This window comes from Saccostrea echinata, unplaced genomic scaffold (genome assembly GCF_033153115.1).
Source record: "Saccostrea echinata isolate AGI-Se365-2 ecotype Australia unplaced genomic scaffold, CSIRO_AGI_Sech_v1 ptg000014l, whole genome shotgun sequence".
NCBI classification, from domain to species: Eukaryota; Metazoa; Mollusca; class Bivalvia; order Ostreida; family Ostreidae; genus Saccostrea; species Saccostrea echinata.
In genome coordinates this window covers 3,845,380-3,865,851 of record NW_026889763.1, presented here as the reverse complement: position 1 = coordinate 3,865,851, position 20,472 = coordinate 3,845,380, and the positions used below count along the sequence as shown (strand labels likewise).

Here is a 20,472-nt window from a genome sequence, read left to right as displayed (position 1 = left end):
ACATATTAATATCAAATGGATAATCAGATACAAATGTATATTTGGATATAAAAAAAAATACAGGCAAAAATACAGGCAGAGAAATAGACATTTTTTTTTTCAGTATATCCCAAAACTTTGTTTGGAAGAAAATATCAAAGCTTGTAGTACAGGGTGTACTTACCTATTCTGAAGCAAGCGTAGGGTCATGGTGTTCTTCCATGTTATTCATAGCAGGGAGGGGAGCCTATAAAAATATAAAATAGATATTCATACAGTAAATATTTTCTAATCAAATTCCAATCAAAACTTAAAAGAAACTTTGAAAAAGAGTGAGTACAAGTCTCTAGTTTCTCTAGTATTGAAAAAATTCTATGTCAATTTATATATAAATAAGTAATAAATTAGCTGATGGACTTTAAATACATTTACACGTGTTATTATATTGAATGCCAGATTAGACTGAAATTGAACATCTTTCAGATATTTTATAGTTTAAAAGCCAGCAAGTTCTATCCATATCAATATCTTCAATATTTTAGTAAAAAAAAAAGAGTTTGATTAATTTTTCATAAAGTATAGCAGTGTAGATTTGAGAAGCAAAAAGAAATTTCTCAAGAAATATTTTGTTTTTAAATAGTCACCCTGTAATTACTGCGATTATTATATGTATTTATTTTCACCTGTGTATTGTGATCGTGCAATCTTCAGTCAAATCAGCTTTGGATTGAATCGTCAGTCTTAACAGATTTGGGTTCTTTCAATAAAAACGGCACTCTAACACTGACTTCTAGTTGCTTAATACATAATAAAAACAAACATTTTTCATTAATCATTTGATAAAACTACAGTTAGATGTTATGCATGCACGAGAGTAGTAGAAGTTCGTATGAATCTGTAACCCTAAAGAAATTCTCTTAAAACCATGAACTAAATTCTAAAAACATATCTGAGAGCACTTACTTCTTTCCAACACCAACACTTCTGCTGCAGCAGTGACGTCAAAAATGACGTAGGTACACTTTCATCTGATAAAAACCAAATCCGGTCCGGAAATAAAATGTGGAATGATTTTTTTTTTACTCATATAATTAATCCAAACAGAACGTGGTAAAATACGAATTTATTAATTACTGATAAATTTAATCTGGGGAATACAATGTTCAAAAAGACAAATTTTGATTTGAAGAAAGGAGGGGGGCGGGGGGGGGGGCTGAATTTGGAGAGTCGAGTGGGGGAGGGGGTGCAGGGTAACAGAGTAGTTAACCCATCCCCCTTTTTATGTAAACTTCTACAAGAAATGTTCATTCTTTTTAATAAATAAGTATTCAAATTGATCTTGATAAATGTTATCGAAATTAATTTTTTAACATGCACTCAGCTTGCATTGGCGAATCCAGAAGGAGGGGGGGGGGGGGGGGTTGCTAGTTCGGAGGTTGCCCACTTCGAAAACCGTTGCTATGGGCTTGAAGTTCCTATGGTGCGATTCTATGCATGAGTGTTGGGGGCACCGACCTGGAAACCCCATTTCAAAATTTGCTAGCCACCCCCCCTCCTACCCCACGTGTTATATATAATATAATAAGTAACTCATGTTTTTCATATAAGGCTTAATGTAAAATTATTGCTGGTTCACTGATTAACATTAAATTAATTAACATATTTTTTATCTCCTTAAATTAAAATAAAATTAATTCAAATAACGATAACATTAATTTAATATTAAATAAAACAAATGTGAAAAGGCTATTGGTTATTATATAATGTTCAGTATGAATTTTATGTGAAACTCAAAACATATGTTGAACATATGTTTGAAACAACCATATGTTTAAAATGTGTTCAACATATGTTAAACATATAGTTACCACAAACATTTGTTCAACATATGTTTTGAGTCTGCTATATGTTCAACATATATTTCAAACATATGTTCAACATATGTTTTAAACATATGTTCAACATACTGTCGAAAATTCATATGGTCAACATATGTTCAACGTATGTTCAACATATGTTACTCGAAATAAATGTTGAACATACGTTGCAATTTTGCATGTGTAGCGCTAAAGTTACACACATAACGAATCCTTAACGCATGAACAACTTTCCTCTAGTGTAAGCTTAACGTATTTCTGCTTGTGACAGCATATATATACAACACGTAGCTCTGGCGTGTTTGATTTAAGTTGAAGCATGTATAACGTTGATAAGTATGCTACCTAAAAATTATGAACAGGTTTAGAGCATTCTTCACTTTTCTAAATCTCTTTAAGCTCTAAGGTCTTGGACAAACGTTGAACATTGCTCGTTAAGTAAACGTTACACAGAAGTTAGATGAATGTTCCAAACTAGTTAGACATACGTTCTTCATACGCTACACAGTTTCCAAGAAGGTTCCTGACGTGTGCCAATGTATTAGAAATTTTAGTTTAACGTGCTTGAACTTATGCATTACTTACCTGTATCGAACATCCATTTCATTAATAACTAATATATTGACATACCTTTAAAATTCTGTGCAAACATAAAATATTATTCATTCAGTGAATGACAACTTATACCAACGTACTTCAGCGTAACTTGTTAAAAACCTATCCATAATGTATTCACTGTAAGCCAGCATGTTTTTCTTATTGTTTGCACGTGGGTATACGTTGATAATGTAACGTCGTAGAGTGACAACCATTAAGTGTAGTAGTACAGTCTTGAATAATATGTTAAATACATTGTAAGTAAAGGTTAAAGATAGTTAAAAATAAGGTTTCTAATAAATTATTTTTCATACGCTAAACAATTACCCATCAGTGTATGAGAAATTATCATGAAACGACCAATGTAAGCATTATGATTGGGCTTTATGGAGATGGAAACCTCTAATATTTATAGATTTGCATCAAGTGGAGATAGAACAAACATTACTGTTAATATCTTCTTTATTTTTGTTCATAGAAACAAAAGGATTTCATAGGTAGATAGATCTCTCAGCAAACCGATTCCAACGATATCCATAACTCATTTTTGACCATTTTGGCACTTATAAACATAATAATTCTCAGGCGACGTAGTGTAGATTGCATTTTTTGTTCATCGTGTAGCCATTATGGTCAGTCGGTCACTATGTTTTCATTATTTACAATCGGCATGTATGCATGATAGTTACACGGGAAATCTAATCAGGTATTCATAATGTATATGTATATATTATGGTTTGTTTGTTTTGTTTTTGGATCTCTGAACATACGCATTATTAACCTGTTGCGTATCTCTAACTTATGATTAACTTACAAATACATGTAACCGTATAATTTTCATGTTTATAAAAACAAAACATTCAAAATATTGAATGCACAACTCAAAAAGCGTTCTTGTAACTTAAAAAGCTCTTTCCTAGCGCATTAAACATATATCAGAGTGTTTGCCTTATTTTTTATGAGTCGGTACACGTAGATACTATACGTCGTACTCAATCACCCGCTTTAAAACGAAAAAAAAATCAAATTTTGATTTAATTAAAAACAAATAATTATTGTTTAATTTTATTATAAGATAATCATTTAAGGGAATGAATTTTATTTCTGAGTAAATAAATCACTAACAACAACTTGAAGGAACAATTACCAAGTACCAGATAACCAGAATCAGATAATCCTTCGACGGTTTGTCAAATTTAGAGACACTGTAAGTATGTAAAAATATAATGATGAGAGTCTATTTTGACCGGATAAAAATATCATATTTGAAGAAAGTATTGAAGAAAAAAAATTGGAAAGCGCTTACCAATGAATTTTGTTTACTGAATGGAATTTTACAATTTAAAATACATAAGCTTGAAAATCTAATCTAATTTCAAGTTGTTTTGAAATAAGAACTGACATTTTTTTCTTCTGTAATACCTTTAAATGTCAAATAATGGAACATTCAACTGCAAATCTTAATTTGCTCAATTTCATGTGAAATATACCTTAAACAAATGTGAAAAGAACAGTATAGATGGAATTTACAGATAATTCGTCTATTTTTTACAAAATCACTATAGGCAGAAGTGGCACATAATCAGACCAAAGAGCAGCGTATTTCTTACAACTTAAAACAAAAATGAACCAGAAATATTTTCCTTTTCGAGTATCCCTTAATTCCCCCTAAAATCAATATTGTTGAGCTACTTGAAATTGAACTTTTCAAGCATTAAAAGATCGGTCATGGTAGCCTAGTGATTGGCCGATCGCTTCGTGATCGGGAGGCTCGGGTTCGATTTTCGTTCGCCTCGCTGCATCAAACCTAAGATGTTAACATAGGTAGTGACTGTTCCTTCGCCAAGCGACTGGCATTAGAAATGAAATTTACTGGTCATTCGGATGAAATCTTAAAAACAGAGGTCCCGTATCACGGCAGGTGTTGGCACAATAAGGAGCCATCAATACTAAGTGGCCTTGAGTGCCGAGTATATGTCTAGATTTGAAGTCTTTAACCGGTAGATGGTGATGTCTCTTTATGAGCGAAAAATTCTTGAATGGGATGTAAAAGAGTATACAAATAATCAATCAATTAAAGATTTCAAAATCGGGCAATTATGGAGGTAATTACGTTTTAGATCATACAATTTACATTATTTAGTTCAAAAGATCCGGCCTTTTCTTCATGTGTACAAGTAACACTGATCCCCCCTTCCGAAAAAAATAAATAAATAGAAAAAATAAAAATAAATGACTAAATAAGTGACTAAATAAAACGATCAAACAAATAAGAAAAATATATATATATGAATAGAAAATAAAATAAATATAGAAATAAATAAATAAAAGAAAACAAAAATAAATATGTAAGAAATAGATAATAATAAATAAGTAAATAAAAAAAGAAATAAATAAATAAAATAAATAAATAAATAAAATACATATAAAATATTAAAAATATAAAGAAAAATAAAGATTTTTTAAGCAATAAATTCATTTCTTGCTCAGAAATGTTGAACAGGTTACAATGTGTAGTTCAAATTCAAGATTTGCATTGATGAGCGTACTTTTAATTGTTATTTTCACCGTTTACTGAATAATTGCGCAGTGCATGCTTATTAGAATTAGCTTAGATACAGCATTTGTTTGTCCATGGTCTGTGAAATGAGAAATTTACAAACATTTTTTTTTTAATTTCTCTGGTAGTTTCATGATTCTAAAAATAATTCCACAACGTTAAGTTCAGTTTTGAAAAGCTATTAATGCAGATGTTTATAAATCTCTGGTACTATAAAGTTAAATTATTTATGATTTAGTCAGTGTTTTATTGATGTATACAGAATTTAACTCTTTTCTGTTTGAGTCTTTTAAATGTTGCTAAAGAGATAATCCCTAAATATTAACAAATGCTCTACGTAGGTGCTTTTTTTTAAATCTGTAACCTATATTTTTCTATGAATCTAACACAATGTCCTTAACACGTAATTTGCATAATATCACAATAACGCCATTCTTGCCTTCATGTTGCCATTTGTTTTGAGGCATTCCGAAATCTTAAGAATGTCTTTTCATTTTCAAAATTGATGCAAAATTAAATGAGGAGAATTTATTTTCCTATTTTATTTTTTGTTGCTTTCATTTATAAACTAAATGTTGTGCAATGCTAACACGGGTCCATAAATAAAGAGATGGGATCAAGTACAATGGAAGAGTTAGTATCCCTAGTCCAAAAAACCATATTGGGCATCCCTATTTTCGTATGAAATGGAATTTTTTCCTGTTCACAAATTTGTAGTGTGTGTAGGTTTTTTTTTATTTAAAAGAGCGATCACAAAAAATGTTTGCAGTTTTCTCCATGTTACAACTTAGACTAAAAATGCTTTCAGTCTGTCTCAAGTGATACTAAAAAAAAAAAAAAAAAAAAAAAAAAAAAAAAAAAAAAAAAAAAAAAAAAAAACAAACAAACAAACAAAATTACTTGTATGAATTTAGTTCAAAAATCTACTTTAGGTGGTTAAATGAGAACAATATAGCCAGTATTCAGAGCAATGCCTTTAATGGTTTGCCAAATTTACAGACACTGTAAGTATATATTCAGTATCTGTATAAAACTCCTCCATAGCACCTTGATCAATTATCTATTGATTTTAGAGGTCCGTGTTTACTCTGTTTTTAGTTTAAGTTTGTTAGTTGGACTTTTGTGCATGGTTACTGTTCATTATCTTCAGATTTCATTTTATCTGTTTGTTTCGAAAAAAAAAAAAAATAAACTGTGTATTATATATCAGGAAAAACAATCTTTGTATTATATATCAGCACGTTTGATATTAAAAGCAATTTGTGCAATATTTCTTGCTCCGGGTTTTAATAATTTGCAAAAATTTAAGTACCCAAAGTCAGTAATGGGTGTTAATTGCAATAACTGTAGCCTTACCGACTCAACGGATGCCCACAACCGAATACCACCAGAACCAATGAATAATGTCTGATATTGTTTGATGTGTGATTATATGATGACAGATCTTTAAAATAATACTTATAGCTTATTGACTGTATATCGGGAAATATGCCCGCCTGAGGAATACGCCAGTTGATAATGTCTGGTTGTTTGATGGTGATTGTATGATGACGGCTCTTTAAAATAATAGTTATAGCTTATTGACTGTGTATCGGGAAATATGCCCGCCTGAGAAATACGGAAGTTGATAATGTCAGATTGTTTGATGGTGATTGCATGATGACGGCTCTTTAAAATAATACTTATAGCTTATTGACTGTATATCGGGAAATATGCCCGCCTGAGGAATATGCAATAAACCGGACAGAGCTTGCAAGGTCCGTATTTGCGTAAATACCGAGGGTGGATATATTTTCCCAATATGCAGTCAATAACCTTTTTTATAATACATTTTGAAAGTACTGTACCAATGCATTTTTCCGATTTATATATACAGAATTTCTATAAATTTCTTGTCATGTACAACTTTATAACATTTATTAATAGTTCAACGAATTATTGCGACATCAAATGTACATGTATGTGATGTCATTAGAGAGGTTTAGTTACACGTCATGCGACGAACTTGTACGGGTGACGTCATCAATTGTTGTGTTCTCTGACAGCATGTCGTCAAATCCCAACGTGTAGCTGCAAGTGTAGAACGTGTTATACGTTGTCTACACGTACAGCATAAACGGGTAAAGTCATCGGTAAAACTCCACATTTCTTGTTTTAAGTGATCGATTTTATTTAGAAATATAAAAATAAGAAAACCATCTCAACCTGCTGATGAATGATGATATCGACAAAGTCAGTGTACATTCAACAATTTAACCTGATATCAAGCAGCGTGTTTATTCTGTCTACATGATTCCTGCGAACGAGAGACCCCACATATGCCAGCTATAAACATCTTTGTGCATTTAATTTGAATGTTTATTTTTCATAATATTCTGTTTTCTTCAAAATCTTCCTTAAACTTTCACTCCGTATACATTTAACATTTTTAAAATAAATAATTTCTTGACATAAAGTCGATCGTTAAAGAAACAAAATAATACAGTAGTTTTATTATAGTTTGAATTCATTAACGCGCGGCATTCAATTTTTCGGAACTGCCTGGTGCTGTTTTAGGACCGACGACATCCAAAAAATAAGAATTCAATACTTATATTTACATTCCCTAATCAGCTCTTCATAATTGTTATAATTTCGTTAATCTTCATTATGAATTTAGCGCCTTTCAGAACTAGTGTGCTTCATAAACGTAAGAGCTGTTTGTGACGTGGAAAGTTAAATAACGCCAATGAACATTGTGAGGGGAAAAATGACATTAATTTTTAAACGCACAATTGCTGTATTTTTACGATAATTTAACAGGGTAATTGTTTTTAATTTATTTGAGTCAGAACAATATACATCTTGGTGTTCCTAGAGTATTGAAAATGCATTCCTACTGGGTATTCTACTGCGCAGTGACAAGGATTCATGTTTGTGACAGGGTATTAAATGTTGGAGAATTCCAATGGATTTCATAAAGAAAAATTACAATGGATGTAAATATTGTATATTTAAAGTTATATTTTTTCTAAATATATTTCAAGTTCAAGTTTTTTTTGTAAGTATAAGTATATATATATATATATATATATATATATATATATATATATATATATATATATATATATATATATATATATATATATATATATATATATATATATATATATATATATATATATAGATAGATAGATAGATATAAAATAGTAAAATTCATCATTCATAACCAGCCATTTTTTATCAGAATTAAACTACTCATAAACATTAAATATTCCATATTTTATGTAATTTATATTATCAACACACCAAAAGAACGAAACAATTTCTGTATACATGTAGTTCGGGCATGGTCCTTTTAATGCACATAACCTCTCTGCATTTCAGGACGATAAAAAACATTTATTCCTCATCACTTCAATACTGGTATATATATATATATATATATATATATATATATATATATATATATATATATATATATATATATATATATATATATATATATATATATATATATATATATATATATATATATATATATATACACACTGTGCTTCCCATTATGAAGCAGTAAGAGATCATTCTATTTGTTAAATTGTTCAAGGTTTATTCCCTTTCATATTAAAGAACTTGTAAAAATCAGGGACTTAAAATGACGTCGGTGGGGATGGGTGGGATGGTATGTTCTGACAAGTTTTTTTTTTCTGTTAACTGTATGGATTTTTTTTTATTCTTTCACCCATTTCTTTGCAGTATGATCGAGTCATTCCATATTATCATACCGAATAAGTTTTCTCCGAGAATACCTCCACCGATCTGAGAAATTTGAGTTTTGTGAAACGCTTTATTTCTTGAGCAAGAGGGGGGGGGGGGGTATGTAGTTGTTTAATTTTATTTTAATTGGAGTCAGTTATTTTTATGGTTGTCCCCACTCTTAAAACTTCTGAAAAATTGAGTTGAAGAGATATAAAATATACAAAGCAGCATTAATGCATTACCATGAAGTGCAAACATTATTTAATCATAATGATTTAATGAAAATTAAATGATTAAAAATAATTCATTCTAGAGGGCATCGCTTGTATTGAGTATTTGGTTTTTCATGAGAAATTGGACATAGAACGCTTTGCCATTCTTCATCAGCACAGCTGTTTTTGTGTTCCTTTGAAGCAGAATATATTTCAAACTTTCTACATCAAAAAGAAGTTTTTGCAGTGGCATTTAATTTGACATTTAGCTTATCGATTACGTGTTCCAATTAACATTATTCATTTTCATTCATACACTGATTCTGTATCCCACTGAACTCGAAATAGATAACAACACAGAGTCTGACATATCTGTTTCATATTTGGATGTTTTATTATTGAAAGTCATTGCTGGCAAACTAACAACTTAGTTCCATGATGCATATGACTACTTCAACTTTTCTACATTTTCCGACATATGGTTGAAATACTGCTGACTCGGCGTAAAACATCAGATAATGAATATATCAACTCTTTTTTGACCGGTCGAAGGGGGTAGCTTACTGCTCCATGACCCTAATTCCACTTTGATGTAACAGGGGTCCAAATTTTCTCTGCTGTCAATTTATAATGCTCAGTTAGACATTTGTGCAAGTTCTTTTTATCTTAACATTTTATTTGAGATTGGAATTGTTAAGTTCTTCAGTTGACTTTCAAATGACAATCAATATTCAAACAATCAATATTCTATTCAACAACAATAAATAATGAACAAGATAAATAGATGAAGTGTTTCATACTTGTTCATTTAACATAGCTACATGTATATGTTCAAATCCATACGAGTTTAAACGTGCTTGTGTTTGGTGGATTCCTCTATTTGTTTTTTTTACCATAATGTTTGAGACTGATTGAAGAATGCTCATGAAAGAATACATGAAATAGAATCTCTGCAGAAATCTGTTTTTAAGAGTAACATCCCCTGAAATCCAATAAGTATTTTGTTTGTTTAAGTCGGTTTTTTTGTGTGTGTGTGTTTGTTTAATTTTGTTATTCACGTAGATTCTTGTCTATCATCGGTCATTTGTAAATAACGTATTATGAAATATAATTATCTCCTTGATATACAACCCTTTGAACTTAAATATTTGAACAATAATATTTTATTAACAACATTAAATAATGCACAAGACATTATAGATGAGGTGTTTCATACTTGTTCATTTAGCTACATGTACATATCTGAAGAAAGGCTTTATTCCATTGGCGATGGGGTCTGTGGTTATTTTTATGAGTAACAAGTCGGGATTGGGCTTTATAGTAGAAATTGTGTTTGATACTTGAGAATTGAATTCCGATGAAAAATAATTATCTCAAATTTCCTTAATACTGTTGTTTTGGGCCTTCTTTAAACACAAACTTGTAAGATAAAATCAATTACAAATCTTGAAAGTCTCTTTATTTATCTGAAAAAAGTTTTACACCTGTAAAAGTTTTTACCATAGAATAAATCATATTGTGTTGCAATAATATAAACAATTGAGAAATTGTGTAGACTTTTCGCTGTTTTAACCGTCAGAAGATTTATGCATGTCATAGATTTTGCAAATCATGCATGTTTTGACCACTCGATCGCCGTGAATATGAAATCTGTCAAATAGTTTCGAAGTGTCTGAGAATACTAGACGTATATGGTAGCCAGACCATTGACCAAGATAAAGCTTAACTATTGCTGTCTTCCGTGGGATATTTTCGTTTGTGAATACATCTTCCAAATACCGAAAAAAAGAAGTAACCTACATCCCTCCTGACTCCGAAGCGGTGAAAATATACTCCCCCATACGCTGAAAACGCTTGCCCCATAATTTTTAGCGACGCCTCCGCGTTACCCGTTGTATATGGTTATATAGGTCAACTAACAACTAAATTGTATGACAAACGAGATGACTTCATCTTTACCATCGTCAACTTTCCTTATTTATGTAGTAATATCCCGCTGCTACCTACATATGGTGTTTGCAACTTCCAGCTTATCCGATACTCAACAGGATGCTCCTAGTACGATCAATTTTTAAACCAAGGATGGCTACTGACAGATTAGTTGATATTTCAGGGATTTTGCCAACCTCGTTTAAAGTCAGCATTTCGTAAATTCTATGGTCGTTATAATGACCTAAGAATATACCCTATCATTGGGTCATATTTTGGCCGACGTGTTTCTTACCAATTAAGTTAGGCCTTTGTTTATATTTTGAATTTGATGCGGAATGTTCTGTCTACCTGATCAATACATAGGGCTCACGGCAAGTGTGATCGGATGATTACTCCCCTGATTACTCCATGAATATTCTGATGAGGCACCTCATCCCACTTCTTAAATTTTCAGGGGTCCGTGTGTTATATGCCCTTTTCATAGATTTGCATTGTTTATAGATTTTTTAATTTCGATTATCTTTATCTGTATTCATCTGATGGAAAAAGGGATTTAACTTTCTGTGCAGTGATAATAAAATCGACGTACATTGTATTCGCACTATATCTTATTTTACTTATTATGTTAACTGTGTATAAAGTGTACGAACTAACAAAGAAACCAAGAATTATGTCCTAAATTGATAAATGAGTTGGTGGTATATAATCAAATATTTTTGATTGAAAAAGTTTCTCTATTCATGATGATATATGTAAATCTGTTTGGTTGAATAAAAAAAAAATACAATTGCGCCCATGCGAAAAGGGCCTTATGGCAATTTTTCTAGAAACTAGAGAAATACCGTCATAAAAAGCTGACGTTACAGACGGTGTAGGTTGACGCAGATTTTTTTTTATCCACATGTTTTATATTCTGACACATCTAGATTTTTTTTCGTTTTTCTAAACATTGTAATAATAACTTATTTTCATTTATTTAATCAATTTACGTCTAGATCTTCTAGTCCACTGATTTTAATTGAAATATCGAGAATTTTATTTGAGAACCGTTTCTTTGCTACATGTAGCTATATACGCGTCTCTGATCTAGGCCTAGTAGGCCTATTCATTTCCTACATGTATGTATAGAAGCTTCAGACAAGGTGATTTTCTGACTAATTGAATATGGATGAACGATTGCGATTTTGATATATAGAAAAGTTTGAGACTGCATGTTAGACACGGGTATATTATCAAAATATTGCAGAGTAAATCGTCTTCCTGTATAATACCCGCTCCACATTCTCAACACTGAAATCGATCATGTAAACATTGGATCATTGGCGCGTCTTGCATGAATTTTTGGTGGTAAATGCTTTAATGCAAAAAATTGAAACTTAGCACACTTCTTCCGACAGAAATGAAAAGTATTATTGAAAGTTTTCACAAATCTAGCAAAAATACGTACAAATGACAGATGCGATACTATTTTAGAACTATAAATAAAAACAGGAGAGGTTTTTAACTATCTCTGACATTAGAGGTACTAGAGAGGTACACATTTCAACTCGCCATGCTCAAAGGAATTTGCTTCCGTTGTATTAAAATATCTTATTTGCTTCCGTTGTATTAAAATATCTTATTTATTAACGAACACGTTTTAATTGTTAGTATTATAATTATGATTTTCTAAAAAGTATTTTTGAACGCTTTGGGAACAAGCTCCTGTTAAAGTGAAAGAGAAAAAGATGATAGAATGAGAACTAGGCCTTTAATGCACATTGAACCAGACTTTTCAATTGAAACAAAAAATATTTTATCTCTTGTTATCTATTTATTTTGACATGATATTTTAAAATAACTTGAATTTTAATTTAATTCTTTTTCCCAATAAATAATGATCATGAATTTAAGTAATATTAAATGAAACTTAAAAAAATGTTTGGTATTATTTTTGTTGTTGCACAAAGCCATTTCCGATTTATATTAAATTTTAAGTACTTGAAAAAAAACAAAAAAAAAACAAAAAACTATTGAATGCGCAGCACAGTTAAGGTGCCAAATGGAAATATCGGCGATTTTTTTAGATAGAAAATACATTCTTCACAGGGATTGGCATTTCTTTTTAGGACAATGCAATGTGGTTGAAAACTTAATGTTGAGGACGGTTAGATTTCTTATTAAGACTTGTCACGTGATGTGGCAGTCACGTGATTTTAGCAAATATACCTGAAGTATTGAGGTCATCTATAAATTCTAATATTGCAAGGGCATAACCAAGTTAAAAATCTAAGTTTAACATATAATTATTTTCAACACTCTTTGTAGTTTGTGAAAAATAATGCGAACCTATATAGATTCTACTATCTAATTGCTAAAATTACATTTGTTAGACCATATGTTGAATATTTTGCTGGTCAAGTACATTAAATTTAGATATAATTAATTCATTTGCAAGATTTCAACAGGTTAGCAGCACTTTTCAAATATCTTCATACTTCTTGAGTTTATGTGTAAAAGCTTTTCATAATTCATTGAGGGTATGCCCTGGCAATATATCGATTTATTACGACCCTTCTATTACCCTTCAATGAATCTGCATACAAATATACGACAATATCGCTTGTCTAGGGAATGTACGGGAAGTATATAAATAAAATCATAAAACAGACTTCGCATCCAAGTTAATGGCCTCTTATATATCTACAATACATATTTTATTTAATTACAAAATACATTTTTCATTGTATAAATATAACTTGATCCGCCTCTCACTGCATACAAACTGCGTCAAATTTTTCGTTATGACGTCACATTGACAAGTGCATTGCGATCAGTGAATTGTTTATATATTGCCGTGTGGGATTTAACCAACGACAATAATGCATGCACTAGTTAGTATTGATGTAGTTTAAAGCTATTCATAAGTTTAAAATAGCAAATCATTTCATTTTGTGGTAATTTGAAGAACTTATATTTTTGTGTGATGTCATAGTAAGCATTTCCCGTATAAATTAGGCCCCGCCTCCTTACTGCAGCCTTAACTGTGCTGCGTGATTTACAATTGTTCTAATTTAAATAAAAAGAAAGAATAAGTTTATGCTAAACTGATATATGTGTTTTACAGAGAGAGAGCGAGAGAGAGATGTTACATTTAATTCAATTTATTAACATATAGAAATGTGAAACTTTAATGAAAAGATGAATTTTCAAAACAAAACAATTCCGTATCATGAAAAAAAAAAAAAAACTCTTTTGATTTTTAAACTATGTCGATTTATTTTCAGGAACTCGAAAATATAACTTTTTGGTACTCGTTTTGTGCCTTTTCTTTTTTAAATAGAGCTCAAAGGTTTTAGCTTCATCTGCAAATTTTGATCACTTAAGTCATCAACTTGAAATCCTTGTCATTCATAGTATCACAGCATTGTATGTCATGACTGTTCTATTATCATTCTAAAACTCGCTTTGTTATTGGAATTATAATCTCAGTTATCGGTTTGGTATAATATTGTTTAACTTGCCGTTAAATTCAATAAAGGAACTAATTTTATTATTTGAATTTATTGATAAAATAATTCATGTAAAGTTCAAGTTTTATTCATACATGCAATCAACAAATTAAATTGAATGCTGAACATTCACTGCACAAAAGATGAACCTGCTTGAAAGATTTTATTTTTGCGGCAGCGCAGAAGACTGCGGGAAAGGGAGGGGGTCATGTTATATTACCAGGACCTAACTACTGTACAGTATATTTGTAAAGCTTTACAAGCCTAAGCATATCCAAGTCTCTGGCACGGGATCAGAATGGAATTAATACACTGTAAAATAACTTCATATACAATAACATTAGAATTTCATACGATAAAGAAACCACGACAAGGGGAAGGGGAGGGGATTCTAAACACACCATCACGTAATAAAATTTTATATGTACCCAAATGTGTACATGTACCACCTCATAAAAATCTGTCATTTAAAAAATCAGCCAGTCAGGGAATGTTACGAACAGTAACTGACTATATATAATATTTCCAATTATCTTAATGCCCGGTATCTATTAATAGCCAGAGTATACATGTACTTCAAAAACCATTTAGTTTTATAGAATAAAATGAAATTGTTATTCTAAGGCACCATTTTTCTCATGATTAACAAGAATTGATAGTAGTTAAGTTCCCAGTTCCATACATGTGGAGCTCATGATCGCTGTTTGTTTTGAAGTTGGCCTTGCTCATATACGTAAGAAGACAGTTAAAGGTGCAAAAACAAACTGAGAAATGATATCCAATATTATTTCAAACCTAACCAGATGACGTATTTGGAGGTTGTGGGGTCGGTGGTGGTGAATGTCCCCCTGTACACCTAAAAGTTAGGAAATTAGAAAAATATATGTTTTTTAACTCATGTTAACTACAAGTATTGCAAGTTTCTGCTTTGAAACCCCCCCTACCCCCCCCCCCCCCACACACACACGCAACCCAACCACTTGTAATCCATTTGTTAATGCATGTGAGATATAACTCATCCTTTTGATTATGTTTTGTCAACCTGCTTAATTAAAAAGTAATTACTCTAAAAAGTTTATTGCTGCATGGGGCTGAAAAAAAAAGTATATCGTTTCAATTAAAACAATACTAGTTTTCTTACCACATGCAGGCAGGAGTCCTTCTGCATTTTTGTTTGAAAAGTTTTTATTTAATATTGCTTAACATGCAGTGTATCAACTTAGTGTCCTTAAATAATTGTTGTACAGTGTATACTATAATTAATTACATTTCATAAATTTTCTGTCTTTATATTTAGAAAAAGACGAATAAACAAATAAATTTTCATTACTCAGTAACATCTAGTTTATTGTTGTTCCCGAGGAATTTTTAAAAATATTTTTTTAACTTTAACATTTGGTAAGATATCGTTTTATACTGGATTCAAACAAGAAAATTGACATTTTGACCGATAGAGAACCATGCTTGAAATGAAATAATTTTTGAATGAATCCTACAGGTTTCTCAAACAATTCTTACATAAGAAATAAATATTCTGGATTTGAAAAAAAAAATGATATTGAACGGAAGTCGCTTGCTTCTCGGGTCTTCCAGCATGGCATCCCAGCATAGTGAAATGTAAAACAAACAATCATAATTCTGCACACCAATGATGGATAATACTTATTGCAACTATTAAAAGAGGCAATGAGTCAAAAATGATTCTGGAAATATTGAATAACATACATCAATTACCATAGCAACATTACAATGAAGTCATGATCATGTTCACCCTGAAATGTTTGACGTTTGACGTTGGTGTGAAAGTAACGTGACGTCATTATTTACCTGTTTAAGTATCATAGATCTAAATGACGAAAAAAAAAAACTTATTTGAGTTGACGTAGGACCATAAAAATTCAGATATGGCGACTCCTAACCTTCCTCTCTTAAAATCCATCATATTAAATTTTAATCAGTAATATTATGCATTTAAAACAAACAGACTGATTTTCAATTAAGGATACAATATGATTATCATTGCTAACCATCTATGGATAAAAGATTATTTTCATTGCTAACCATCTATAAAAGCATAAGAGGATATGGATGTATAGCAGCTTGGACATTAATTTAAATAGGTATTAAAATAAAGACAGTATTTGGCTTATTTTCCGAAGGCTGCATTTTGTTATACATGTACAGTAAATAATCTGTTGGTTATCTATTCACGACTGTACCGACCTTTTTCCTGAAATATGCTGCATTTTTTTGGTCTTTTCTACAATAACATAATAATGCATGTATATTATAATATATAAATCTGAAATCTAAGATTAGCAAATATTCAGAGTTTGCACCTATGTTTGATTTTGATGAAAATGTAGACAAATATGTAATTTAATTCTTGGAAAACTTATTTTAGATCTCTCCATATCATCAAGATAAGAACATCTGAGAAATTAAAATAACATGATTATTCATATGTAAACTAACACTTAATTTCATACTTGTAAAAATGTCTGGAGATTCTATTTATTTCTTTTGATTTTAATGGCAAAAAACTTAAAGCAAAGATACTCGATTAAATATTTAAAAAAAAACTTATTTAAGACGTCTGAGTTCCAACAAGATAACTACAATTCAAAACAATACCTTTAACGGTTTGCACAATATACAGACACTGTAAGTATTTTGTAGCTGCACGAACCATCTATGCATCAGATTAAAAAAATATAAGCTATGCATTAGGTGTCAGGAAATACGAAAGAAAAGACAATTTACGAACTTCCCGCTCGTTATAAATCTACGCATATTTGAGAACCCAAAGTCAGTGATGATTATTTATGGCAATAATTGTAGTTTTACCTGCTTGAATCATGCATTATACTGAATACTACCCGAACTGATTCTGCAAAGTTCTTTTATATGCAGATGAAACAGCTATTCTTTTTTCACACACCAATCCAACAGTCATTAGTAAAAAAACTATCTGAGATGTTAGAGGAATGTAAGCACTGGTTAGTTGATAATAAACTTTCTGTACATTTAGGAAAGACAGAGAGTATTTTATTTAGACCTCCTAGAAAATTGAAGTCATATGATATGAACACCTTTTCAGTAGTATGTGATGGAATCAAAATTGAATGTAAAAATTGTGTTAAATAATTAGGAGTTTTTTTTTTAAACAACTTACTATCTGATGAGAAAATTGTAGAAACATTATTAGCAAAACAAACCAACGACTTAAATTTTTATATCGGCAAAAATCATGTTTGTCAATGCAATCAAGAAACTCTTTGTGTACTTCTTTAACTCAATGTCACATCCAGTATGATATCACTTGTTGGTATGAAGGACTATCTGTAAAATTAAAAAAAAAACTTCAGGTTGCACAGAACAAGATTATTGGATTTATTCTTGATGTTTCGCATGAATCAAGAGTCAGTGTTAATGAATTTGAAAAACTGGGTTTTTTGAATATTAGAACTAGAGTTTGTCAATTACGCCTCAACCATGTCTACAATATATTTCATAATAAAGGTCCGAATTATATGTACAGCAATTTTAAGCGAAATGTTTCTACAAATTGTACAAGGTCAAGTAATTTAATTTTTTTGTGCCAAGGTTTAAAAAAAATGGAAAGTGATCTTTTTTTTACAATGGAATTAAAGATTGGAATTATCTACCTGATCAGATTAAAACAATTACCAATAAATCAAAATTCAATAAAGAGGTCAAAAGACATTTTATGGAAAAACTTATGAAAATGTCCAAAGAAGACTTTTTATACTATTAGATTTATAACTAAACTGTTCTTACTTCTTATACAATTCAGAACTTGTGTTTTAGATGCTTTTGTATATTTAGTATGATTGAAATTTTAAGCCATTTTGTTTATAGTAAGTATATATATTATGTATTGTTTATATTAATTATATTATATATGTCATAAGCCAGTAATTTTGATACATGTAAAAGGACCCCATTGGGTTTAGGCATATATACAATATAATATATTTATTTGATTTATATGCAAAGTAGGATTTATTAGTTAATTCATTTTAAATTTATCTCTTAAAACATGTCTATTTAATTAAGTTTTATATGTATATAATACTCATCCTCAATGTTCATGTACATTGCATAGCGCCTATTCCTGAATAAAGTTATTAACCAGAAAATAATAAGCTAATTGTTTGATGTGTGACCATATAATGATAAGTTCATTTTGTTAATAAATAGTTTTTTTTTTTTCAGTTTTAATTACATGTAATGCATTTTTTCATTCCATGTCCTCTTTTAAACATGACCGAGGAAAAAGTTTCACATTTCCTTCGTTAGCTTTTAGGCCTGGTCATACTGGACTAATGAAAATGCGGAGCAAGATGATTTTCTTTTTGACAATTTTGATAAGTCATATTTAAAGCAGGATTGATTAGGTCCTGCATTGTTTCAAGCATCTTCAAAACCCCAAGAGATAAATGTGCTTTCTTCTTTAGTTGATTGCTGTGTTTGCATTTATTACTTAAATGTGTGGGATTGATTGAAAAATGCTCATAAAACAAGACTTGAAAAGAAATCTTTCCAGAAAGGGTAACATCTGCTGAAATCTTATGAATATTGAATATGTTTTTTTAATTTGTGACGTAAGCCGATTCTTGTCTATTATAAATCTTTTATAAAAGTAATGATGCATTACCTTTAAATATTATGGCCTTGATATACAGCCCTTTGCTCTCATATATTCGAACATTGAATATTTTATTGAACAACAAAAATATGTATGACATAAAAATGACATTAAAAAATATAGAATTATTTTAAAAACCGTATGATTTTGAGGAATTTCCTTCTTAGAAAGGGAACTATGAGTATAAAAATATTATCATTTGTAGAATTAAATCCAAGTTCCTCTTAAATGCAATTGAAATAATGAGTCTTACAAAGACTCTACTGTTACCTGCTTTGTCAGATAGGTGCAGTATCAAAATATAAAGAATGTGGTATCAGCATCATTTTGTACAATATTTTATATATAACGGGCAAAGTACTGTACAGAGAGAAAGAATCCCGTAAATTTGTGTGCATAGATATTCAGTATACAATGTGTATTACACGTAGAATATACAAAGTAATTTTGAGTTTTTATTACCTGAAAGCAGTTGAAATTTGAAGAAATTTTGTTAGCGTAGGGTGCATATTTCAGAGGCTTTTCTCTTGGTGTCCCTTTTTCTGCTCCTCTGTAAGTCATAAGAAATGTGTGGATTTCAAAGAAACTTGCTAGTTTTGCATTTCAAAGAAACTTGCTAGTTTTGCATTTCGGTCTCTCAAAGTCATATTTTGTAATTGTATACTCTTGAATTTGGTTTATGAATTTGATGCATGAAATATAATTTTGCATTTGATATTGAACCTAAAACATTTCTCAAAATATTAAAGTCTATTGCAACTACATTTTAATCGTGATCACAAGCCCTAATATGATAAATATTTTCATTCATATACAGCTTATATTATACCTTTATCATGGTCTATAGTATTCAATGTTCTAGGAGAGTTATTTTCTATTTAAAATAAAAAAGGCTTGAAAAGACATTTTGTTCAGCCTGAAGATAAAATTCTCAATCACTGGGAATCAGAGCAGTTCCCACATTTCAGTAATACATGTGTCCAAGTCTTATATGACTAATGTATAATTAAGTTTTTCATCCTTAATTTTCAGATTAGTTCATATAAAAATAAATAGGATAAATTAAATAAATTACCGAGATAAATTTCATGGAACATTTTTCAGGAGACTTTGGGGGAATGAGATCACTGAACTGGGGAATAATATCTTCCATGGTTTGTCAAAGTTACAGACATTGTAAGTAAATAAAGAAAACAAAAATCAATAAATACAAAATATTGAGAACAATGCGTTTATCGATGATTTGTTAGGATGTCAGTCCTTATTCAATATCATATTTAAAAAAAAAAAAATCAAAAGTTTAATGAATTCTAAATTGATCTTTAATGTGTGGGTATGAAAAGTTAAAACAACTGACAAACCTTAGTTATCATCCGTACTAAATGACTTTCTGTTACATGTTAATGCTATTCTG

The 20,472-nt window shown here is 30.3% G+C and overlaps 1 long non-coding RNA gene across 1 annotated transcript in view; it reads left to right on the top strand.

Annotated features, from left to right (window-relative positions):
* The window catches only part of LOC133186640 (uncharacterized), a 66,332-nt gene extending 46,108 nt beyond the window's left edge, over positions 1–20,224 (top strand). Inside the window, exons 2-3 of the long non-coding RNA XR_009721081.1 lie at positions 16,979–17,050; positions 20,163–20,224. This is a non-coding gene — a long non-coding RNA (uncharacterized LOC133186640). The remainder of the gene's footprint in view (positions 1–16,978; positions 17,051–20,162) is intronic.
* The last annotated feature ends 248 nt before the right edge of the window (positions 20,225–20,472 follow it).